Below are 26,933 nucleotides of genomic sequence, written 5' to 3'. Positions count from 1 at the left end.
TTCTGGTGGCCTTGCAAAGGATGGTCTAAAAAAATTATGAAAAGATTCAATAAAATTGCTGTTACTAGCACCAGATACGGTGCTACTGATACGGGTAGACTGTTGAAGATGACGAGACCGTCCCATGTTTGTCAAGTTACAACTGGGAGATTAACTCCCTGCACCACAGTTGTTTGGTGGAAAAGCCGAGCTAAGATCGAATAACAGCTTTTGCTGATACTCCTGCATACGTGCGTCCCTTTCTATGGCTGGAATTATGTCACAAAATTTGGACTTGTACCGGGGATCTAATAGTAAGGCAAGCCAGTATTCATCATCACTTCTGTCAATTTTGACAATACGAGGGTCATGATGGAGGTAGTGCAGCAAAAAGGACCTCATGTGTCTTGCGCAGCCATGCGGACCAAGTCCACGCTGTGTTTGTGGCATAGAGGTGCTAACCATTCTCTCTTCCTCTGACATCTCCCCCCAACCTCTTTCAACTGAAATTTGACCAAGGTCTCCCTCACTCGCTGAGTCTTCCATGTCCATGGACAGTTCGTACTCCATTTCTTCATGTTCTCCTGCACCTTCCTCAACATTTCGCCTGCTACCATGCACCCTTGTTGATCCCTGTCCCCCATGGTCCCATGCCTGCCGCCTTGATGATGATGAACGTCTGGACCTTGGTGATGTTGTTGTCCCTTGCGCATATGAATCCTCCTGTAATTCCTCCCCTTCCTGTTGTCCCACCCCCTGACTCCGAATAGTGTTTAATGTGTGCTCCAGCATGTAAATGACTGGAATTGTCATGCTGATAATGGCATTGTCAGCGCTAAACATATTCGTCGCCATGTCGAAACTGTGCAGAAGGGTGCATAGGTCCTTGATCTGAGACCACTCCATCAGGATGATCTGCCCCACCTCTGCATCTCGTTGGCCCAGGCTATACGTCATGACGTATTGCACCAGGGCTCGATGGTGCTGCCACAGTCGCTGTAACATGTGGAGAGTCGAATGCCAGCGTGTAGGCACATCGCATTTCAGGCAATGAACCGGCAGGCTGAAAGACTTCTGGAGCGATGCAAGTCGCTCAGCAGCGGTGGTTGAATGGAGGAAGTGAGCAGACAGTTTTCGTGCCCTGGTCAGAAGGCCATCTAGGCCGGGATAGTGTATTAAAAATTGCTGGTCAACAAGTTTCAACACGTGAGCCATACAAGGCACGTGTGTCACCTTGCCCAGGCAAAGGGCCGCACCCAGGTTTGCAGCATTGTCGCACACAGCCTTACCAGGCTGCAGGTTGAGTGGAGACAACCATTTACCAAACTCAGTCTCCAGAGCTGCCCACAACTCAGCCACTGTGTGACTCTTAGTTCCAAGACATTTCAAGACAAAGACCGCCTGATGCCGTTGCGCTCTGCTGCCAGCATAGTAATGAGGGGTGCGTGATTCCTTCTGCGCAGTTCCAATGCTGGTGGCCTCACCAGGCAGGCTTGGGGCGGAGGTGGAGGACCCAGACGAGGTTGAGGAGGTAGAAGCTGTGGAGGAACTTGGAAAGACAGAAGATTGACACCCAAGTCGTGGGGACGGCAAGACTTGTGAAGCAGACCCTTCACCATCTATCACCATAATAACCCAGTGCCCAGTCAGCGACATGTAACGTCCCTGTCCATGCTTACTGGTCCAAGTATCGGTGGTGAAATGCACCGGTTCACACACAGAATTTCTCAAGGAAGCGGTGATGTTGTGTGCGACATGCTGGTGTAGCGCAGGCACACCTTTCTTAAAGAAGTAGTGGCGACTGGGCATCTGGTACTGGGGCACAGCAACAGACATAAGGTCTCTAAAATCCTGTGTGTCCACCAGGCGGAAAGGCAGCATTTCGGTAGCCAAGAGCTTACAGAGGGATAAAGTCAACCTCTTAGCTTTGTCATGGGTCACAGGAAATGGCCTTTTATTTGTCCACATCTGAGGGACAGAGATCTGGCTGCTGTGTGTAGACGGTGGTGAGTAGGGTGTCCCTGACAAAATGCAGGTTTGTGAGGAAAGTGCAGGTGTAGACATGATGTTGCCTTCATCCAACGTTGATGATATCGATGTCTGAGAGAGCTGTACACACGCACTTGTTTCCCCTTCCAAACCAACTGACGACCTACCAAGCAAACTGCCTGTTGCGGTTACAGTGGTGGAAGTTGTGCGTGGAAAACCAGGTGTGACAGCTGTCCCCACAGTCCTAGAAGATGAAGAGCGCGCGGATGCACTGGAACGGGCAGGCGGTGGATGGTTCGCTCCGCTAGGCCGCATTGCAGCACGGTGAGCTTCCCACTGGGACATATGATATTTATTCATGTGACGATTCATAGAAGTTGTCAAACTGCTGAGGTTTTGGCCTCTACTAACAGATTCCCGACAAATTTTACAGATCACATGATTTGGGCGATCCTTTGCAAGGTCAAAAAGGACCAGGCTAGGCAAGGCTTAGAAGGCATGCGACCTGCTGAGCCCCCCCCGACTAGTGCTCAGAGGGAGATTGGTGGCTGAGGATGCAGTTGTAGACCTGCTAACAGTACTCCTCCTGTGTCCAGGAAGGCGCAAGGTAACTTCGTAGTCAGTAGCATCCTCCTCCACCGCCTCTGTTGACCTCCTCGAGTGCCTGACTGTGGGTTGACAGTAGGTGGGATCTAGAACTTCCTCATCAAGCGATGTGTTTGCACTCCCCTCCCCCTCAGACCGAGCCTCTTCCTGCCCTGAACGAATATTTAAGTTTTCATCCCAATCTAGTATCTGCGTCTCATCATCATCAGTATGTTCCTCATTGACTATTACAACAGGTGTTTCAGTTTGTGAATAAGGGTCAACATTATGCTCAGAAACTTGGTCATCACGGCCTGAATCTGAGTCACAAAGGTTCTGGGCATCACTGCAGACCATTTCCTGGTCTGTACTCACTGTAGCTTGGGAGCAGACCTCTGATTCCCAGGCTATAGTGTGACTGAACAGCTCTGCAGACTCAGCCATCTCTCTTCCACCATACTGTGCAGGGCGGATAGAGACTTGAGAGCTGGGAGAAAGCAAGTGTGATTGGGATGATAACTCCTAGGACTGGTGTTTTTTGGATGCAGTAGTTGAGGTGGCGGAGAGGGCACTTGTTGGACCACTTGAGATCCATTCAAGCATTTTATTTTTTTGGTTCATCAATACAGAAGAAGAATAAGACCGCACCAATGCTGATGTCTTTTTCCGGATAATCTTTATTCCATAAACTCGGTTAAAAGGTGTTGTAAAATCAGCGGGTGGAGGAGACCTGGATGCGGCCCCTCACTATGGACGACGGCCGTTTCGCCTGTGATTAGGCTTCCACGGGTCCACATTTGATTGATTTGATTTTACAACACCTTTTAACCGAGTTTATGGAATAAAGATTATCCGGAAAAAGACATCAGCATTGGTGCGGTCTTATTCTTCTTCTGTATTGATGAACTGAACTGACTTTTGCTGTTTGGACCTGCACGCTGATCCGGCTTCCAACAAGGACGTCTGGTGCTATATTCCTTACCCTCCAGTGATCCCAGGTGTGATAGGCGTGTATGGGTGGTGCAGGACTGTGTTCTCTTGGATTCATTTTATTTTTTTGGCCATCATCTACCTTTGTTCCAGTTGTTCGTAAAAAAGGGAGCACATCTGATTGTCCACGGAAAGTAGTAGACATCTTACTTTTGCTGGAAGATGGCCTATCTTCAGCAGATGTTAATGGAGCTTTGCCACCCTTCCCCACGGACACAAACTTTTTTTCCTTTTCCAACACGCCTGTTCCCCTTTCCACCAGCATCTGTCATTTTGCCACTCATTTATATTGCAACAAGATTGTGCACTTAAAATGTGTTAGTAAAAATTGAAAGGTGGTGTAGATTGCAGCGGTGGTCTAGCTTTATTGACAGCAGAACAAACAACAATAACTATCCCGGACAATGCAACTATGAGTGTGCAATGCAGAGGTGCTGCAAATATCTTTGCACCAGTGGGACACTAATGAAGTCCAACAGCCACTTTTAGGATGCCACTAAGTTTACTCAGTGTTTGCTAGTATAATGGCTTAGTAACAATGAGCTTGAGTGTGCAATGCAGAGGTGCTGCAAATATCTTTGCACCAGTGGGACACTAATGAAGTCCAACAGCCACTTTTAGAATGCCACTAAGTTTCCTCAGTGTTTGCTAGTATAATGGCTTAGTAAAAAATGAGTTTGAGTGTGCAATGCAGAGGTGCTGCAAATAGCTTTACACCAGTGGGACACTAATGGAAGTCCAACAGCCACTTTTAGGATGCCACTAAGTTTCCTCAGTGTTTGCTAGTATAATGGCTTAGTAACAATGAGCTTGAGTGTGCAATGCAGAGGTGCTGCAAATATCTTTGCACCAGTGGGACACTAATGAAGTCCAACAGCCACTTTTAGGATACCACTAAGTTTCCTCAGTGTTTGGTAGTATAACGGCTTAGTAACAATGAGCTTGAGTGTGCAAAGGGCAGAAGGGTACAGTGGCCGGGTTGTGGGTCAGTATAGAGGAAAGGAAGCCTCACTTTCTATCCCTCCTAATGGTGAAATGCAGCAAGGAACTCCCTGACCTTAGCTACACAGACGCTCTTATCTGTAGCTGTTAAAAACTCTTTCCACAGACCTGACTGTCACCTATGGCTCTGAGCCTGCTGTAATTAGCCCTTACAAGGGCTGAAAAAAACTTCTATCCCTATTCTGTATAGCGCTGTGTGTGGAGCGTACACAGCAGTATCGGCGACAGGAGCTGCACCAGCGGTGACTGACACCCAGACGCAGAAGGCAGATATTGGCATCCAGATGGGCAGATACCCGTTTTTATAATGCAGGGACATGTGACATGGATAGCCTATGACACATGCCCTTGCTTCTCTGGGAAAAAGTCCACTTAGCTGTGTGTGTCTGGGATTGGCTGACATGCTGGACCGCCCCACTACACGCGCGCTTAGGGAAGAAAGACAAGGAAAAAAAAAATGGCGATCGCCATTATCCCAGCAGCAGTGATCTGAATGCGCAGTCCCTGCACACTATACGCTGAAATTTCATAACAGTGTGAGTCACAGAGTGACTTACACTATTACAACGGAAAGCCAGGTAGTAATTAGCTTGGCTTTTTGCTGCTAGAACCGTTCTCGAACGTAACTAGAACTATCGAGCTTTTAGCAAAAAGCTCGAGTTCTAGTTCGATCTAGAACAGCCCCCAAAATCACTCGAACCGCGAACTGGAGAACCACGAACCGCGCTCAACTCTAGTTGGCAGTTTAGAAGGCAAGGACCCCCAGCCCAGATTTATCACATGACATGTCACATTACCCCCTTTGATAGGTCATGTGATTAAAACATGGGTGCGCATTAGCAGATGCAAAATGAGAGAGAGCGAGCGCAATATATTTCCGTTATGTACAGCACTATACATAAAATAGCCCTACATATAATAGAGCAAGGAAGGGCAATTCTTTTTTCAGAGTGGCCACATGAGAGACAGGGACTGCTGTGGAGGGCTAAACCAATACCCTAAAATTAATTCTGCTCAACATTACCATATTAATTCTAATTATTGATTTATATTAATATTATTTGTATAATTTAAATAGTAAATTCAGGACTTTGGAAAAATAAAATATGTGCCTAAGAACTAACAGGAAGGTAGTTGATAGCTAACTGCCTATTGTGCCCGGAGCCGTTCTTTGCTGACATAGAGAGGTCACAGAAGTGAGTATGTGTTGCCAATGGAGGCACACTAAACATTATAAATAGGGATGATCGAATGCCTCAAATATTCGGCTTCGCAAATATTTTCCGAATATGTCACTGCTATGCGAATAATCAATGCGCAATGTAAGTCTATGGCATCGAGTATTCGCGAATAGTCGAATAGCGGTGACCTATTCGAAAAATATTCACGAAGCCGAATATTTGAGGTATTCGGTCATCCCTAATTATAATGAAAGTAATTGGGCACCGGGTGATAGACCATATTGCCCTCCTTATATATTTGCCCCTCTTATATATTTGGTTCTCCTTTGCACGAACGCTTGCTGAGCTTCACAGGGGAACTGATATGATCGCCATGTATGATCGCGATATACTGAGAGTATATATATATATATATATATATATATATATATATATATATTCATATATATATACACATATATAATATATATATATATATATATATATATACACAGTGTATAAATCTCCACACTTTTTCCCCCACAAAAAAGTATATTTAGTATTGTCGTATTTAAAATAAAATCTATCAAAGTATAAAATTATTCATACTGTAGTTTAATTGCAAAAGGAAAAAAAAAAAAAAAGAAAACTGCGAGAAATTATATGTTTAAGACACCACAATTTTCTAAACAAATGCAATAAACGTAATCAAAATTGCATATTTACCCCAAGATGGTGTTAATAAAAACATGAATTCAGCGTATCAAAATTAAACCATTACTCAGCTTTTGTTATAGAAAAATTGAAGTTACAGGTGTCAGAAAATGATGACGTAATTTTATTATATTAATAAGGTTTTCAATTTAAAGAAAATTCAAATGTTAATGAAATAAAATCTTCTAAGGTTGATATCGATAAAATTAAAATTATCATGGAAAATAATGTTTACAGCTAATTTTTCCTGCACAATTGCCACCATAAACATAAAACCCCAAAAACCAATGGTGCAATAGCGTTTTTTCACTGTTTCACCCAATGTTTTAGTATATTACTGTACATGGTAAAATAATTGATGTCATTCAAAACTACAACTTGTCCCACAAAAACAAGTCTTAATATGTCTATATTAACAGAAAAATATGGGGGTCAGAAAATCAGTGGCAAGTCAGTACACTGTGGTCCATCCTTAGACTATTTTTCACAGATGTCTAAAAATGAGGCTTATCAGTACCTGTCATTTTAGGGTTATTTCCTCTATAAATTAATAATTATATGTGTGAAAATAAGAAACTTTGTAATATGTCTTATTAGAAAAATCTACTTCTTTCTCCTGATGGACTGAGCTTTCAGTCTTGTTATTCTCAATTGTCGGGTAAAATCTGAATTCAGTGAATAAAGATTTTTCACATTACTGATTTAGAAGATGACAGTTGGTGGTTATGAATTTCTATGGAGAACAGAAACTGTCATCGCATGAGAACTTGCAGCAGAATGTCTGTCTCTGTATTTAGATCCTCCACTTTTATAGAACCTTATTAGCACCCAGTGTTATCTATGAACTCAGTAATGGGAAAATCTGTCTTCTCTGAAAACATATTTTACCCATGAATTCAGATTGAAAGATCTGTCCAGTAGGAGAGAGAAGCAGGTTTCTCTGTTAAGGTATAATACAAAGTTGCCTAGCTTTATGTGTACTATTGACTTGTGGGAAAAAAAATTAAAGTGATGATTGCTCTTTAACCCCTTCATGATCTTTGATATATCCACTGTAGGTTTCTGACGTGCTTGGCTGCTGGTGGGAAGTAGATACAGGAACTGTTTCAGCTTTAATGTCAAACTAGATTATTAAGTCTTCATAAACCATGTATTAATCCAAACTGAAAACACCCTCCTTCCAGCAGATGAATACAAACTGAAAATAACAAGTCCCATATTAGCTGTGGGGTTTGCCCACTTAAGATAATGTCCTGATCTTAGCAGGTCTGCACCTCCACACACAAACACCTGACTGAGCCTAATGTTCTCCATTTTACCTCTTGTACCACTCCTTAGGGTGGGATATTTAAGCAGTCATTTCCACCTATCTCTCTGACAACCCTTAAAAGCAGCCCTTACATGCCCTACTAACTCTCTCAGCATTAATCATCCTAGAGCTTGCTTCCAAGCTTACATCAACAAGGCTATCAAATTCAATGATCAATATCTCCCCCAAGTGACTTTTTTGGTGACCTTCTCTCATACACTCACACTGCCCGAAGCTGGGGGGCTTGGCACCTCAACAGAGCATCAGTGTTGCCATGTTGTTTAAAAGGCCTATGCTATACATCGAAGCTAAAATACTGGAAGGCTAAAAACTGTCTAGTCACTCGGGCATTCTTCCCTTTGTTTTCTCTCATCCACCTCAATAGGGTATAGCCTGAAACCAACCTTCATTTCCTGCCCAATAGGTAATATCTTAACTTAACTCAAGTGCCCACCTAATGGCCAAGCATTCTTTTTTCACAATTAAGTAGCTCTTCTCACAGGACGACAGTTTCTTACTTGAGTACAGTATTGGGTGTTCTTATCTATTTACTTCGAAGATGGTCCCTAACCCGACCTCTGAAGCATCCATCTGGAGCCCAAATTCTTTATTGAAGTTGGATGATACCAAGACCGGCTGTTTACACAGGCCTCACTTCACTTCCTGGAAAGCTGTCTCCACTTCTGAAGTTGACTTGGCCATAGCCATCTTTGTAAACGTAATGAGATTGGTCAGGGATGCAACTATTATGGCAAAGTTCATTATGAACCGACGATAGTATCCCACAAATCCCAAAAATGCCTTAACCCGCTTCATCAAGAGTGGTTACTACCAATTCTGGATGGCGTCTACTTTCTGTATTTAAGGCATGATTTCTCCCCTACCTACAACATAGCCGAAGTATTTAGCCTCCTCCTTCCAAATGGCGCACTTCTTCAGGTTTAAAGGAAAACCCCAACTTCCTGAGAGCATCAAGTGCCACCTGGACCTTACTCAGATGGCTTCTCCAATCCGGCCTGAAGATGTCATCTAGGTGGGCCGGCACATACTTCCTGTGGAGAGCTAGGATCTAGTCCATCGCTCTGGAAAGTAGCCAGAACTCTTTGCAACCCAAACAGCATCCTTGTGTACAGAAAGCATCTGTCTGTCATTGAGAAGGTTGTCTTCTCCTTACCATCTTTGGACAAGAGGATTTGCCAATACCCAGCCTTTCAGTTAGTTAATTGACAAGGAACATCAGATATGCATCGAACTTGGAGACCTCATTGAGCTTCTGATAGTCATGGCAGAACAGCCATATTCCATCTGGTTTGGGCACTAGGATAAGGGGACTGGACCAACCTTTGGGAATTGATACGGCTTCAAGTTCACTCGTATATAGGGTTCAGTCAGAATCTCATGTGCTGTGATCTGAGTCCACCCTGGTAGTTCTGGGAAAATGACCTTGCTTCGATGGAGCAATATGCGGCACTGATGCTTGTGAGCTGTTGACAGCATCTCCACCACCGTCACATTTCCCATATCAGTTTCAAGCTCGGCCACAAGACATGAAGTTTCAACCAGCTCCCTATCTCATCATGGCTTGATCAGGTTGACATGGTATACCTGGTAGGGTTTCTTTCTCCCCGGTTGGTGGAATTTCAGTTCACCTCGCCAAGTTTTTCAACCACTTCTATGGCCCCTGCCATTTGGCCAGGAACTTACTCTCCACAATGGATATCAGCACTAACACCTGATTCCCAGGACTGAATTGTCTCACCCTTACCGATCAATTCTTCACCCTCAACTGGGCCTTTTGGGCCTAGTGAAGGTGTACTCTTACAATGGGCATGACCTCTGCAATCTTTTTCTACACCTAGGCCACATGTGTGATTACACTCCTGTATGGTGTAACTTCAGTTTCTCAGGTCTCCTTCACTACATCCAGGAGTCCATAAAGGTGTCGGCCATACACCCCAGTTTGAATGGAGAAAACTCAGTATACTGCTGGAGAGTTTCACATATGGAAAATAGCAAATACGGTAGTAAATAGTCCCAGTCTCAGCCATCCTTCTCTGCAACCTTCTCAACCTTCTCAACCCTAATGTGACAGCTTTTTCTAAAATGTCATCTGAAATAACAGGTCAGATATTCTTTAAATACCGGATTTTTCGGTTTATAAGACACACCCCAAAGATAGAGAAAAAAATGGAGTCCGTCTTACAATCCGGTGGTGTCTTAATTTGGAGGTAGCAGCGGTGGTGGAGCGGGGTCACAGGAGGCAGGGGCAGTGGTGGAGCAGGTCAATGTTACAGGCAGTGTAGCCAGCGGGTGTCCTAGATGCTGTGAGGTGGCAACTTCCAGAAACTGTCGGCAGTGCAGGCTTCAAAGAAATGACGCCCGGAGTTGGCGTGTGCACAGATTGAGCTATTGGCTTAATGACAAGCTAAGATCTCATCTCCACATGCGCCCCCTTTGGGCATCATTTTTCTTAAGTCTGCAGCAGGGAGATCAATGGGCCGGAGGTGGTGCATGTACAGATGAGATCTTGAGCTGAGAGCTCCATCTGCGCATGCGCCAACTCCGGGCGCCATTATTTGAAGCCTGCACCGACTTTTTCAGGATGCCCCTGCCTAACCGCTCGCAACACAGCAGCCCACAGCACCCCAGCACAGCACAGCGCCCTCAGCCCCAGCAGCACAGTGCCCCAAGACTCCAGCATAGCACCTTACAGACCGTGGCACAGTGCCCCGCAAGCCCCAGCACAGTGCCCTGCAGGCCCCCTACCTCCTGCTGACCCTTTCCACCACTTTCCGGTAAGGTGCATTCAGATTATAAGTTAAAAGAAAAAGGTTTTGGTACCGTGTTAGCCACTTTATAATACGCACCCTTCATTTTCCTCCCAAATTTTTGAGAGGAAAAGTGTGTCTTATAATCTGAAAAATACAGTAAATATTGTCCAAATATTGTCAAAATTGCAACTTAAAACTATGCATAGCTTCTCGCTTTTATTTTCGGAGTCCAAGATAAGTCAAAAGTATGTGATTATAAGTGATAAAAAAAAGGCCCGGAATTAAATGCTGTGTAATTTCAGTAATGTTTTCAATAGAGCTAATCATTATGTACATTGACATTCATTAGGCTACAGAAACAGACTGTTGACACTGTAAATTCTCTTTGCAAAATATATTTTTCCCGCTTTGCCAATAGGTGTCCCGTCCTTTTTCGAGACTGTTGCTATGGTAACAAAATGGGTGAGGCCCTTGCAAACTGCCACGCTCAGCTGTCATCCTTTCACCCTAAAAGCCTTATAATTGCTTTTATTTGCATACGACAATTAGGCAGGATGGCTCACAGGGAGAAGACGAACCTTTCTCTCCTCAAGTGCGCACAACAGCAGCCTGTAATTTTTTAAAAGATACTCTCTGTGTGGCCGGGCAAGAAAAAAAAAGAGTGTCGAGGCCTTTCATCTGATTGTAATCCATTGACAAAAGAAAACATTTATTTTCAAAATACAAGAGAGATGACCATTCATGTGAACCTGTAGATACGTGGGCTATCTTCTCTCGTAATGAAGATGATCTCTCCATAGGCTTCATTTCTACATTATAAGCGGTGGCATTCAAATTAAGCACCGAAGTTAATCAGTACAATCCAAGTCTTTGAAGAGGAGCACTCCTCTCCTTATAATAGTATCTTATTGTATCAATGATTCTTCTTGAATGTTCATTAGGAAGGGATTATTGGCCCCTTCTATACCCATAATATTCCCAAAATACCCCAAAATCATGCACAAACTTTTATGAAAACTCAAAAACAACAAAGAATATGTAAAGAGTATAAACTAGTTTTGCCATGTTTTGTCATGCTGAATGGAATCAGAAGGAAAACATCGTAATTACAATGGAATGATTAATCTACCCAATAGCTTCACCCTGTCAGGTGTCATGCAATTAGTGTGAAACTCATGTTTTCCTGGGAGAGACCACATTCTCACTCTGGAAAGTGTGAATGCCTTGCTAATTACCTTAGGTGTCTGATCTCACATTTAGGATCTCAAACTCTTCCCCAAAAATGTGCATTTGGTAGAAAATTCATGGAGCATTAGTTAAAGACATGACTACATTTAGTTGGAGCTGAAGGAGTATAAGAAACTAATAACCTAACACTGCTGCCTACTTGTATAACTAGAGTCCAATGGGTCCCAGTGCAAAATTTGGAGCTAGACCCCCACCTGAATGTTTGTCAGATGTTTGATCCCCGGTAGCGTTTCAGATCCTGTGAAAACATACTTGCTCATCCTCTCACGTAACAATGTCCCCTTCCTAATATATGTGGGGTCAATAGAAAGGACTAGCACATTAGTTTTTCCTTCCAAAGACAATGCTAAGGACCAGGGGGCACTCATTATGGGTGGATGAGAAGCGATTCCAGTAGCTAACTAAGAAAGGGTTCTTTACAGTTAGAGCAGTCAAACTGTGCAATGCAGTATTGCAAGAGGTAGTATTGGTTGACATTATAACAGCTTTTAAAAAAGGGCTGGATGATTTCCTCAGCACATATAACATTGTGGGTTACAGATAATTTAGTGACAAAAATGAATAGTTGTTTGAGGATTAAACTTGATGGAACTAGGTCTTTTTTCAACCTATGCAACTATAATTATTACTAGAAGGTGGCCCGATTCTACGCATCAGGTATTCCAGAATTTACGTATTGTGTAGTTAATGTATGATTTTTGTTATATAGATATATATATAGATGTTGTTGTGTGTAGTTACCAAGTGTTTGTGTAGGGCGCTGTACATGTTCTGGGTGTTGTCTTGGTTTGGCGGGGGGTGAGAGCGGTGTTGTTTGTGTGTTGCGTTATTTGTGGAGCACTGTGTGTCTGTAGCATTGTGTGTGTGTGTTGCGCGGTTTGTGTGGGTGTGGAGTGTGTGTTTTGGGGGGAGGTATGTTTTGTGCAATGTGTGTGTTGTGCGGTATGTGCGTATATTTGTGTGTGCCGCGGTGTTTGTGTGTTGGGTGTTGTGTGTGTGCGGTGTTGTCTGTGTGTGTGGGTGTCTGTGTAGGGCAGTGTTTGTGGTTCCCAGTGTGTGTGTGGTGTGTTGTGCAGTGCGTGTGTGGCGGTGTGTGTGTGTGTGTGTGGTGTGTTGTGCAGTGCGTGTGTGGCGGTGTGTGTGTGTGTTTTGGGGGGAGGTGTGCACCCCCCATCGTGCCCCTTCCCCCATGCTGCGCACCCCCCATCGCGCTCCATCCCCCATGCTGCGCACCCCCCACCGTGCTCCATCCCCCATGCTGCGCACCCCCCATTGTGCCTGCGCACTCCCCATCGTGCTCCATCCCCCATGCTGCGCACTCCCCATCATGCTCCATCCCCCATGCTGCACACTCCCCATCGTGCTCCATCCCCCATGCTGCGCACTCCCCATCATGCTCCATCCCCTAGGCTGCGCACTCCCCATCGTGCTCCATCCCCCATGCTGCGCACTCCCCATCGTGCTCCATCCCCCATGCTGCGCACTCCCCATCGTGCTCCACTCCCCATCATGCTCCATCCCCCATGCTGCGCACTCCCCATCGTGCTCCATCCCGCATGCTGCGCACTCCCCATCTTGCTCCATCCCCCATGCTGCGCACTCCCCATCGTGCTCCATCCCCCATGCTGCGCACCCCCCATCGTGCTCCATCCCCCATGCTGCGCACCCCCCATTGTGCTCCATCCCCCATGCTGCGCACTCCCCATTGTGCTCCATCCCCCATGCTGCGCACTCCCCATTGTGTTCCAACCCCCATGCTTCGCACTCCCCATTGTGCTCCATCCTCCATGCTGCGCATTCCCCATCGTGCTCCATCCCCGATGCTGTGCACCCCCCATCGTGCTCCATCCCCCATGCTGCGCACTCCCCATCGTGCTCCATCCTCCATGCTGCGCACTCCCCATCGTGCTCCATCCCCCATGCTGCGCACTCCCCATTGTGCTACATCCCTCATGCTGCACACCCCCCATCGTGCTACATCCCCCATGTTGCGCACCCCATCGTGCTCCATCCCCCATGCTATAATAGTTCTCCTATTATACTCAGAGAGGAGTATAATAGGAGGACTATAATAGGAGGAGTAGTCCTGGGGGGAGAGGGGAATAATGCCGGCTCCCTGCACATGTGTACCGGGAGCCGGTGTACGCTGGTAACTATGATACACATCGGGTAACTAAGGGACCTTAGTTACCCGATGTGTATAATGGTTACCAGCGTTCACCGGCTCCGTCAAGATCCCAGCATCGCAAGGTTATGTCGCACCTGCATGGCATATGGAATACCAAAAAGATTTCACTCGTCCCACTGCTATATAAAGATGGCAGAGATGACTGGGTTGCAGATCCAACCACCATAACAAAACTGATGGTGTTATTTTCATGGTGAGATCTACATCATAACATTCATTATAACGCTATGTTCACATTAGCAGTTTGTAGGTGTGCGTGCACTTTTGTGTATGTTATGCCTGCTTTACACGCTTCAATAAATCTTTCAATCCATCGTTGGGGTCAAGTTGTAAGTGACGCACATCCTGCATCGTTCGTGACGTATTTGCGTGTGACACCTACGTGCAATCAAGATTGAACGAAAATAGGGTGATCGCATACACGTCGTTTATTCCTCATACATTGAGCGTTTTGTTGTATGAACCTAGTCAATTGAAACGTGTGACATCCCTCAAACGATTTTGGTGTCTGATGCTATGTGCGCAGGTGTGCGCTCTGCACCGCAGCTTAAAAAAAGGTCCGCTGCAGAGCGCAGCTGAAAAGCTGCGTTCTGAAGCGCCTCACAATGTCTGTCATTCACTAATCTCTGTCAGTCGGTCACTATCTCTGTCCCTCTCTCTCTGTACATGTCAGTCTATCCCTCTTACCCCCTCTCTTATACTCACCGATCCCCGATCCCCGGCGCGGCGCTGCACGGCGTTCACACTGCTCCGGCGGCTTTTACTGTTTTGAAAAAGCCGGCCGCCCATTAAACAATCTCGTATTCCCTGCTTACCCCGCCCACCGGTGCCTATGATTGGTTGCATTGAGACACACCCCCACGCTGAGTGACAGGTGTCACACTGCACCCAATCACAGCAGCCGGTGGCGTGTCTATACTGTGCATTGAAATAAATAATTAAATAATTTAAAAAAAACGGCATGCGGTCCCCCCCAATTTTAAAACCAGCCAGATAAAGCCATACGGCTGAAGGCTGGTATTCTCAGGATGGGGAGCTCCACGTTATGGGGAGCCCCCCAGCCTAACAATATCAGCCAACAGCCGCCCAGAATTGCCGCATACATTATATGCGACAGTTCTGGGACTGTACCCGGCTCTTCCCGATTTGCCCTGGTGCGTTGGCAAATCGGGGTAATAAGGAGTTATTGGCAGCCCATAGCTGCCAATAAGTCCTAGATTAATCATGTCAGGCATCTCCCCGAGATACCTTCCATGATTAATCTGTAAGTGACAGTAAATAAACACACACACCCGAAAAAATCATTTATTAGAAATTAAAAACACAAACACATTCCCTCGTACACCACTTTAATCAGCCCCAAAAAGCCCTCCATGTCCGGCGGAATCCAGGATGCTCCAGCGTCGCATCCAGCTCTGCTGCATGGAGGTGACCGGAGCTGCAGCAGACACCGCCGCTCCTGTCACCTCCACACAGCAACTGAAGACAGCCGCGCGATCAGCTGAGCTGTCACTGAGGTTACCTGGATTCAGCGGTGGATGCAGCGGTGGCCGTGGGTAACCTCAGTGACAGCTCAGCTCTTTCTGTGTCTGCTGTCATCTGCCATTCAGCTCTGCTACATGGCTGTCTGTGGCTGCTGTCAGCGGCCATGTAGCAGAGCTGAATGGCAGATGACATAGTAAAAACGCATCCCTACACATTACACACGCTTGTCAAGCCAATAAATTAAAAAAAAAAGGGTTCCCAATGCATACGTCACAGAACACATGATCTAAAGGATCGCCCACAAAATTGATCAATTTAACATAGACTACTAACGCACGTGTGACAGCAAATGAACGACCTACGTGCAATCTCAGATCGCATATGCGACCTGGGCGTGTCACATCGCATACGAGATCGCACACCTAATTGTAAGATGTAAAGCTGGCTTTAGTGATTTTCCATATAGATAGCTGAAAAAATAGCAGCACACTAGTCTCATCTGTTTTGTTGAAGGAGTTCTTATTTTAATTGCAGACAGCTCCTGTACCAATCTTTAATGACCGAGTCTGATCCACAAAAGGACATGTTCTGAATCTCACTGACCAGAGACAAGGTTATGTTTTAAAGGCTGGAGTCACATTAGTGTATGTCATCTGATGCAAGACCATCGGATGTGATATGCTAATGACCCTTAGCTCAGGCTCTGCTGCGAGCGTGGTCCGAGTGTCATGCAACTGTGATCTGATCTTACGATTGGATCACAGCTGCAGAGGAGAGGGAGAGAGTGATCTTTCCATCGCCACTATTGTCATCCTGTGCATATATCGCACTGCACTCAGATGACATCCGACTTGCAGACATTCGCAGCATGTTGCGATTTTTTTCCTCACTCCAAATAGGGCTGAAGGAAAACTCATTGATGTAAGCTGCTGTATTGTCTTACATAGATCAAAACCTTGCTTTCAAAAAGGTCAAATAGAGGCTATCTGCCAAGACACAGTACATGACACTGCGTCTGCACTTAACAATTAGAAAGCATATAGAAAAATTGCGCAAAAGACATACTGAAGATAAAAAATAATATTTTTTTCTTAGTAATGTATTAAAAAGTTAGGTGAACATGATAACAGCAGAGAAAATAAAGACAAAAAAACCCATATATGGGCAGGTCAATATAATGACAGATGGAATGATCCATTGACAATAATGTCAAATCACAATGGAAACACAATCTATGAACAACATCAGATATTGAATCAGAAACCCCAAAATACAACATAATAAATCTCCAAGTGGATATAGTAAATATTGTAATCCGACATCCAGATATGTTCATACAACCTCCCAGGCTATATAGGTGAACAGTACCATAAAGATATAAATTATTATGCTGGGCAAAATTATTATATCAATAGAAAGTACAGGAACATCTCAGGCTATGAAAATAACCAATTCCGTGAGGGAATAATAATCATATTGCCCAGCATCATAATGTATATCCAATAATAACCAAGAGCATATAGATAGTATACCTATAGGTAGTGGTAAACACAGGCACCCTGTTCACCTATTAAGCCAATATGTACTTGCTAATGCTAGTGCATAAAAATTACTCAGAAAGGAGGTTAAGCGATAATGAATTAATTAAACTTGGTAAACATTACTTGGCCAAACATGTGCCCTGTCCGAGAACCCTATGTGCGTTTCGACGTGTAGTCTTTTTCCAGAGAGAAAGTGATCATTACATGGGAACGAGTGCAAGGCGAGATTTTCTCGCATTGCACTCATGCGAGTCATATGCCAGTGTAACTCTGCCATTATACATATTGTAGGGAATCAGATCTTGTAGGCAATGGCACAGTAAAGAGGCCCACACAAGTTTTCAGTCCAAAAAGTCAGTGACGATCTATCGTGCGATATGTCGTCGGGGTCACGGGCATCGTTTACGACGTCGTCCCGTGTGACACTTACGAGCGACGCAGAACGTTCGCAAATCGTATATCGTTGACACGTCGCTCATTTTTAAAAAATCGTTTATTTTTCTTTGAGCCGGTTGTTCATCGTACCCGAGGCAGCACACATCGCTCCGTGTGACACCCCGGGAACGATGAACACCGCTTACCTGCGTCCCGGTACTCCCGTTGGCTATGCGGAAGGAAGGAGGTGGGCGGGATGTTTACGTCCCGCTCATCGCTGCCCCTCCGCTTCTATTGGCCGGCCGCTGTGTGACGTCGCTGTGACGCCGAACGTCCCACCCCCTTCAGGAAGTGGATGTTCGCCACCCACAGCGACATCGTCAGCAGGTAATAACGTGTCACGATGGTTTAACGACTTTGTGCACCAAGGGTAACTAATTGCCCGTGATGTACAAACGACGGGGGCGGGTACGATCGCTCGTGCGATCACACGATAGATCATATCGTGTGACGCCCGCATAAGGCCTCAGTTCCACTTGCGTTTTGCACAGACGAGTGCAATCTGATATAACATCATATTGCTCACACTCTACACCATGTTCCAAATTATTATGCAAATGATATTTTTCTCTGATTTTTCTAAATGGTCGGTGCAAATAACAGTCAGTCTAAAACACTACTCACCTGTTACAGTATAAATCGATTTTTATTGTAGGAACCTCCCAATGATAACAGTATAATCTTGAAAATTAAAAAAAAACTGAAAATGCACTGTTCCAAATTATTAGTCACAGTAGATTTTCTAAACATTTTATATGTTTTAAAGAACTGAAAAATGCTCATTTGTAGTATTTGCAGCATTAGGAGGTCACATTCACTGAAATAAAAGCTATTTAAATTTAAAGTATCCTAACAAGCCAAGTTACATGTTAACATGAGAACCCTTCTTTGATATTACCTTCACAATTCTTATATCCATTGAACTTGTGGGTTTTTGGAGAGTTTCTGCTTTAATTTCTTTGCATGATGTCAGAATAGCCTCCCAGAGCTGCTGTTTTGATGTGAACTGCCTCCCACCCTCATAGATCTTTTGCTTGATGATACTCCAAAGGTCCTCTATAGGGTTGAGGTCAGGGGAAGATGGTGGCCACACCATGAGTTTATCTCCTTTTATAGCAGCCAATGACACAGAGGTATTCTTTGCAGCATGAGATAGTGCATTGTCATGCATGAAGATGATTTTGCTCCTGAAGGCACGTTTCTGCTTTTTGTACCATGGAAGAAAGTTGTCAGTCAGAAACTCTATATACTTTGCAGAGGTCATTTTCACACCTTTAGGAACCCTAAAGGGTTCTACCAGATGTCTCCCCATGATTCCGTCCTAAAACATGACTCCTCCACCTCCTTGCTGACGTTGCAGCCTTGTTGGAACATGGTGGCCTTCCACCATCCATCCACTACTCCATCCATCTGGACCATCCAGGGTTGCTCGTCATTCATCAGTAAACAAGACTGTTTGAAAATTAGTCTTCATGTATGTCTGGGCCCACTGCAACCGTTTCTGCTTGTCAGCACTGGTTAGGGGTGGCTGAAGAATAGGTTTATGCACCACAGTAAAGCGGGCTTTACACGCTGCAATCTCGGTTGTGTGACACAGATAAATCGCTGCCAAGTGGTGCACAACCTCACTTAACTCCGTCACACGCACTTACCTGTCTTGCGACGTCTCTCTGGCCGGTGAACCGCCTCCTTTCTAAGGGGGCGGTTCGTGCGGCGTCACAGCGATGTCACACGGCAGGCGTCCAATAGAAGCAGAGGGGCGGAGATGAGCGGGACGTAACATCCCGCCCATCGCATTGCTGGTGGAAGCAGGTAAGGAGATGTTCGTCGCTCCTGCGGTGTTACACACAGCGATGTGTGCTGCCGCAGGAACGAGGAACAACATCGCTAATAAACAGAAAATTATTTTTTGTTTCAGGACGACCTCTCTGCGGTGAACGATTTTGACCGCTTTTGTGATAGTTTAAGGTTGCTCATAAGTTTCACACACTGCGATATCGTTAATGACGCCGGATGTGCGTCACAAACACCATGACCCCAACGATAATTCATTAAGGATATCATAGCGTGTAAAGCCCGCTTAAGCCTTTGAAGGATCCTACACCTTGAGGTTTGAAGGACTCCAGAGGCACCAGCAGCTTCAAATATCTGTTTGCTGGTTTGTAATGGCTTTTTAGCAGCTGCTCTCTTAATTCTATGGACTTGCCTGGCAGAAACCTTCCTCATTATGCCTTTATCAGCACAAACACATATGTGCTCAGAAACAACCACAAATCTTTTCACAGTACGATGATCACGCTTACGTTTTCGTGAAATATTTAATGTTTTCATCCCCCGTCCAAGGCATTGCACTATTTGATGCTTTTCGGCAGCAGAAATCCTTTTTCTTTCCCATGTTACTTGAAAACTGTGGCTTGCTTAATATTGAAGAACATCCAGTTTTCCTTTTATTGAGATCACCTGGAAAACTAATTATCACAGGTATCTGAGATTGATTTCAGTGATCCAAAGAACCCTGAGACACAATACCATCAATGAGTTTCATTGAAAGAAAAAGAAAAATTAATCGCTATGACCCTTAAATCAAATTTGTATAATAATTTGGAACATGTTGTAGTGCAAAACTATGGGGCAGTGTCCATCTGCGATTGATATTAAATGCCATATCGGCATGAGCGATGAATCACAGCATGCTGCCTTTGGCAGCGAGTCTCTGCTCAGATGCACCCATACAAGTCTATGGGTGAGTGTGAAACATCGCATTGCACTCACATGTCATCCGATCACAGTGTGATGTACACAGAGACAGGCCATGGAGGAGATGAGGAGAAAGAGCTCCCTCCCTCTTCTCCGCAGCTGTGACCCGATTGCAAGATCGGATCACAGTTGCATGACCCTCAGCTGACACCCGTAGCAGAGGGTAATTAGCATATATGTTTTAAAAAAGTAAAAAAGTTCTAATAATAATTAATAAAGTCCTGTGATCATAGCAGCATCTGCACTGTTTTATGTGTTTATTCTATCCAGTATGAGATGGTTGAAGACGAGGGGAGGCATAACAAATGTAATGTGAATTTTCAAGCTTGTTCAAACAGCCATTGGTAATTGGTACGGAAATCCCCTGTATTTCCTGGTAGTGAATGAGGAGAGGTCTGCAGCACAAATTGCTGATCTTTGATGAGCAAAGCTTTATAAAGGTGCAACCCATGATGATCTTATAATATGGTTAATGGTTTAAATTCGGTTGTGGTGTTGTTAGAATATTACTGTATAATAATATTAGAATTTTGATTATATTTACCATTTATATTTTCTCCACTGTTCGTCTGTGTGTTTTTTTGCCCTTATTCTGTATGCTAAAATATTTCAGAATTCCCTTGCTGATACAATCAGTGAAACGCTGTTCACATAAATTAAAACATGAACAATAAGTTACTTCACTGTAATATCCCACCGTGACTTCATAAATAGTAATATATAACATTCACGGAAGTGAGCGTTGTAGCATATATGGTGCCATTGATTGTTTTTCTATTCCTTAATACTATTATTTCCTTGGAGAAATCTCCTGTCTATGTTATTGCAATGGAAAATCCTCTCAAAAGACACTAAGTTGGAAGCAGGAGCTTGCAGTGATGGATTTAATGTATGTGATATTATTGTTTTGTAGTCTGATACGATGGATATAGACTTGGCCAAGTATAAAGTTAATACAAAGTGTGAATTCTCTGGGATTCATTTATTTGAAAGTTCATCAATATGTATGAAAGGTATTTACCTGACAGCGAATTAGTTGCTTTGCTTCTTTCCCTTCCATCCAGATGACATAATAATTAATATTACATGTAATTAGAGTTGAGCGAGTACCTAACTATTCGTACTTGCTATACTCATAACGAGCACTGTCTACTACTCGCGTATTCATTCCGAATAGTGTGTGCAATGCAAGTAAATGGGGAAAACTCGCAATGTAACGACTAACCCGAATGCTGCACTATTCGTGCGAGTAGCAAATGGTGCGACATTCGGGTAACTCATTATATTGCAAGTTTTTCCCCATTGACTTGCATTGCACATGCTCTTCGGAATGAATACGCGAGTATTAGGCAGTACTCGTTATGAGTATAGCGAGTACGAATAGTTAGGTACTCGCTCAACTCTACTTACAATGTGTTAAACCTCAATCAGACATCAGCTATTTTCTCGTACGTAAAAAACTGGCTGATTTTCATCAATGTTTTGGATCAAATTTTCATCGGCCTTTGGTCTGTGTGTCAGTTCTTACCGTCAGTGTTTCAACAAGTTTTCGCATATCGCAAAAAAAAAGTATGGAGGTCTTTCAAGTTTTTCTTATGAAAGAATTAATGAAAGACGTATCACATCTAAATCGCATTGGTGAGTTTGATCTGTGACGTGGATCATAATTGGTGAGTTGATACACACGGCACTTCTGGGGTGATGCACAAGTAGGGTCCAAAACCGTCTCGAGTAGATGTAGAAACTTGGCACTCAAGATCAATGTGAACAGTGATTTTTATTGCAAAAAACTTGTAGGACCAGCACAAGCACAGATGTTTTGGTCAGAAGACACCATGTCATACCCAGCTACACAGCTTGCCATGTTACTATACGTTCTGAGGACCGCCTACACGCAAACTGATGAAGGTGTTTTGACCGAAACGTCTGTGCTTGTGCTGGTTCTAAAAGTTCTTCTCAATAAAAGACCACTATTCCCATTGATCTTGAGTGCCAAGTTTCTAATTTAGTTTATCAAAATTGGACAAGTCTCTGTCTTTTCCTCCTGACCACTACGTCCTCAAAAATACATGGACGTGTAAATAGATCCTTAAATTATAATACGTATGCGTTCTATCTATAAAAAACATAGATATAGGTCATACATGAAAAATGGAAGGGTGAATGAAGTCTTAGTTTATGCTTACACAGCAACCAACAAGGAAAAGTAAAATGGTATTGTAAAATTTGGAGGAGACTAGAGCAGCATTGTAGGATTATCCAGTGATGAAAGATTAATTGGGCTAAAGCTTTAGATTTTAAAAAAGCAAAGTAGCTAAACTGCAACTATTGATTGTAGCTGTGACATTATCCGGCTGAGTTACGGCTCAGTCATACAGCCAGCATGGATACACTAGGGGGAATGTGTCCATCCTGCATACATTCCTATGGTGAGGATGAGTACATACGGTTGTCTCCCCTAATTCATGGACCTTGGTTCATCAAAACTTTTACACACCAAAAAACTGGGGTGAATTAAGCCCGCTTTACACGCTGCAATGTGTCGGCGGGGTCACGTCGTAAGTGACGCACATCCGGCATTGTAAGGTACATTGCAGTGTGTGACAGGTACGTGCGATTGCGATTGAACGTTAAAACGTTCATCGCACGCACGTCGTTCATTTCTCTAGAATTGAACGTCAGATTGTTCAACGTTCCCGGGGTAGCACACATTGCAGTGTGTGACACCCCGGGAACGATGAACAGATCTTACCTGCGTCCTGCGGCTCCCGGCCAGCTATGCGGAAGGAGGAGGTGGGCGGGATGTTTACGTCCCGCTCAGCTCCGCCCCTGCACTTCGATTGGCCGGCTGCCGCGTGACGTCGATGTGACACCGAACGTCCCTCCCACTCCAGGAAGTGGACGTTTGCTGCCCACAGCGAGGTCGTATGGAAGGTAAGTATGTGTGATGGGGGTTAATCATTTGTGCGGCACGTTCAACAAATTGAACGTGCCACATATACGATGGGGGCGTTGCAAATCGCATACGATATTGTATGCGAAATTGCAACATGTAAACCAGGCTTAAGTTTGAAAAGTTGCACAATTTGTGCTCAAAATTATCCTAAATAAAAGTTTAACAATTTTTTGCTTTTTCCCAGCTCTGCTATAAGGTGCACAAATGGAATTTGATGTGGCTGTGATAACTTCGGTTGTAAAAATCTGCCTCCAGTAGGGAAAAAGGACGTGTACGCCACTTCACACCTCGCCTGATTCATTATAAGCTGCTTTACACGCAGCAACATCGCTAGCAATGTCGCTGGTGAAAGCACTCGCCCCTGTCGGTTGTGCGTCACGGGCAAATCACTGCCTGTGGCGCATAACAGCGCTAGTACCCATCACACGGACTTACCTGCCTAGCGACGTCGCTGTGGCCAGTGAACAGCCTCCTTTCTAAGGGGGCGGTTCATGCGGCGTCACAGCGACATCACACGGCAGCCGTCCAATAGAAGCGGAGGGGCGGAGAGCAGCCGAAAGAAAGTGACGCCCACCTCGTTGCCGGAGGACGCAAGTAAGGTGTTGTTCCTCATTCCTGGGGTGTCACACATAGCGATGTGTGCTGCCTCAGGAACGACGAACAACCTGCGTCCTGCAACAGCAACGATATTTGGGATTAGAATGACGTGTCAACGATCAACTATTAGGTGAGTAATTTTGATCGTTAGCGGTCGTTCGTACGTTTCACACGCTACGACGTCGGATGTGCATCACTAATTCCGTGACCCCAACAACATCTCGTTAGCGATGTCGTCGCGTGTAAAGACCCCTTAAGGCATGACCCTCATAATGAATCAATTGCTCAGAAATCCACTCTGCCCCCTCATCAATACCACCATGAAAAACAACAGCCTTGATAAATTGGAGCCATGAAGTTGGATTATGCTTCACTAATACAGCACCATAATATTCTCAAGCACTTCACAGACATTATCATCACTGTCCCCATTGGGGTTCACAATCTGAATTCCTTATCTGTATGTCTTTGGCGTGTGGAAGGAAACCAGAACACCTGGAGGAAACCCTGGCAGATTTTGTCCTTATTTGGATTTGAACCCAGAACCCCAGCGCTGCAAAGAAACAGTACTAACCACTGAGCACAGTACTAACCACTGAGCTGGTCCAGAAATTCCAGGACAGTCCTTTAAAAAAAAATTAAGGCATCCATGATTTTTTTTATTTTAAGCTGAAGGCACTTATATAGATTATTAAGACTATAGTCATCATTTTCCATTTAACAATGAATGCAGCTGATGTCTTCATTTCAAAAGTTTTGGCTGTAGCCATGTATCACTGATCATCATAAGGATTTATTATGGTTTTACAATGTGTCTGTAAAACATTTTGTCTGTGTTTTTTTCATAAAATGTTCAGAAAAAAAAAAATAAGATAGCAACCCTGCCTCCGAGCCACCACAATGCATTCTTTCCCGTCACTTCATACCAGTTCTCTCCCCATGATTATGTCCATTTTTCACATACCAATTTTATCAGTGTTTTTAATATAGGACACATAATAGTCTATGGGGCTGTTTATATTTCTGGGTTTTCTTTGCACCTATTGTCCTTCCACCACCAAAAAAAACCCAATAGATATGTTTTTGATCTAAGTTGCAAATAAACTTGCCAATTAAAATCAATGAGTCTGTAAAAATAATGGTGTCCATATTTTACTAACTAATTGATAGGAGAAGGTTGGAAAATAAACCATTTCATACAAGAAAAAAAAACAAATGACACAGATGGTACGACATGCAGATGAAAAATGGAGGTGGAACACTGAAGAAAAAAAGGTACAGTTTTTTCACAAATGAGAAAACAAGTCTGAATGAGGTCTAAAGAAGGCGCATCCTCAAAATACTCCCTTTGAGATTTAAACTTACTTATTTCTGTACACATATAAGCTCAGCATCCTGACACCAAAAATGAGATCCAGTGCATTCAAACTGCGGGTTCAAGCCCGACATTGGATTCCTTTAGTTTTCATTTTGATACTTTTTTTAGGGATACTATGGAACTAGTTTTCATGAATAGCACATGGGCGGACGTATCATTGGTGCAATTGTGAAGGGGGCCATTTCTATCTCCAAACCAGGTGGATTGTGCATCTTGATGAGTTATGGGACTGAAAAGGTCCCATATATTGTCCTTGTACAGGGGCTGTCTTCTGTCATATGCACATACAAAGACAATGTCTGACAAGAAATAGCAGAACACCTGCGGCACCACCATGGGTTTCACTCACTGCAATCCCGACTACTCTGCAGGACTTGCTGGATGAGACTGGAGGTGCTCTGCTTGTCAAAACCCAGCGATGGGTGAAGTGGTAATCTAAGCTCCTGTCACACAGAGCAAGATCGCAAGTGAGATCGCTGAAACATCACAGGTTTTGTGACGTATCAATGACCTCGCCAGCGATATCGCTGTGTGCGAGCGGGCCCCTGCTGCGAGGTTGCTGATCGTGGCACAACGATCAGGACCATTTTTTGCTTGTTGGTCTCCCGTTGTGCAGCCCGCATCGGCGTGTTTGACGGCAGGAAACCAACAAGCGCCGATTCTCAGTGTGCAGGGAGCCGTCATTACACGGGTCGCTGGTGGCTGATGGCTGGTCGCTGTGGAGATCTGCCTGATTGACAGCTCAACAGCAACCATATAGCAACATTCCAGCGATCCCTGCCAGGTCGGATCGCTGGTGGGATCGCTGGTACGTCGCTATGTGTAACGGGACCCTAAGAATACAGAAGAACAGCGGCACACTTCACTTGTGAAAGTTTTCTTCTTTTAATAATCCAGGTATATAAAAACAGCAACCACGGTAATCATGGAAACAAGGGGAGAGGATATAAACAGGAGCACTGAGCCGGACGATGGCTGTTTTACACCAATTGGCACTTCTACAGGACCTAAACCAAATAATAAAGTATTTTGCTACCTGTTGATTAATGTGCAGACATCAAAACTTCAAATATGCTCATTAAACCACCAAGGTCAGTTCTTTTCATAGAAATCACAAATCCATTATTCCATTTCTTCCACAGTTTCCCACTTGCAATACTCGTGCCTCAACTCTTTACGGCATTGATGATTGAGACAATAGAAAATGTGACTTTCCTCCTAACTGGCGGGGCATCTTTACTAGCAAAGGACTTTCTCCTGGGCTTAATAGTCGCACTTGCCAAGTCATTTTGAAGCCAACAGTATTCAATTATTACTAGACCGGCTGAAGATTCGTTATATGATACAAGTGCAATTGACATTTTTTCTTTTGTTATCCTTACAGCGATTTCTTAATGAATAAGTGCTGCTGGGTATCTTTAGCAGAGTGTTACACTTACTCCACTAAATGTGTTATGTCTTCCCAAATTCTCTGAGTAAATGGAACGACTGGAGAAAGGCTACTTGTTTATGACATAATCGCTCCCCAAACTGAAAAGCAATAAGCAATTAGTTAGTGCAACATGTGCAGCTCATCAGAAAGGAGGAAGACAATGCTTATTTCCAATGTTTCACTCCACTTCGAAAAACATATAATGACAACAAAAAATCTGTACTGTATGTACTTGGAAAATAGCCCCAAACTAGATTCTACAATGAGCTTATGCTGAAGAAATGCAAATGACACAAAAATCACCAGCTATTATCACTGTGAGAGGATCTCCGTACCAGCCAGACACAGCATACTGCTCAAGTGTCTTCTTTTCCTTTTTTTTTGGAATGGCAGAGCAGATTGCTGAAATCTGTGTTC

Source organism: Anomaloglossus baeobatrachus, chromosome 4 (assembly GCF_048569485.1).
Source record: "Anomaloglossus baeobatrachus isolate aAnoBae1 chromosome 4, aAnoBae1.hap1, whole genome shotgun sequence".
In the NCBI taxonomy this organism is placed as follows: Eukaryota; Metazoa; Chordata; class Amphibia; order Anura; family Aromobatidae; genus Anomaloglossus; species Anomaloglossus baeobatrachus.
The sequence above is the reverse complement of the archived record's forward strand: the minus strand, read 5'-3'. Positions refer to the sequence as shown.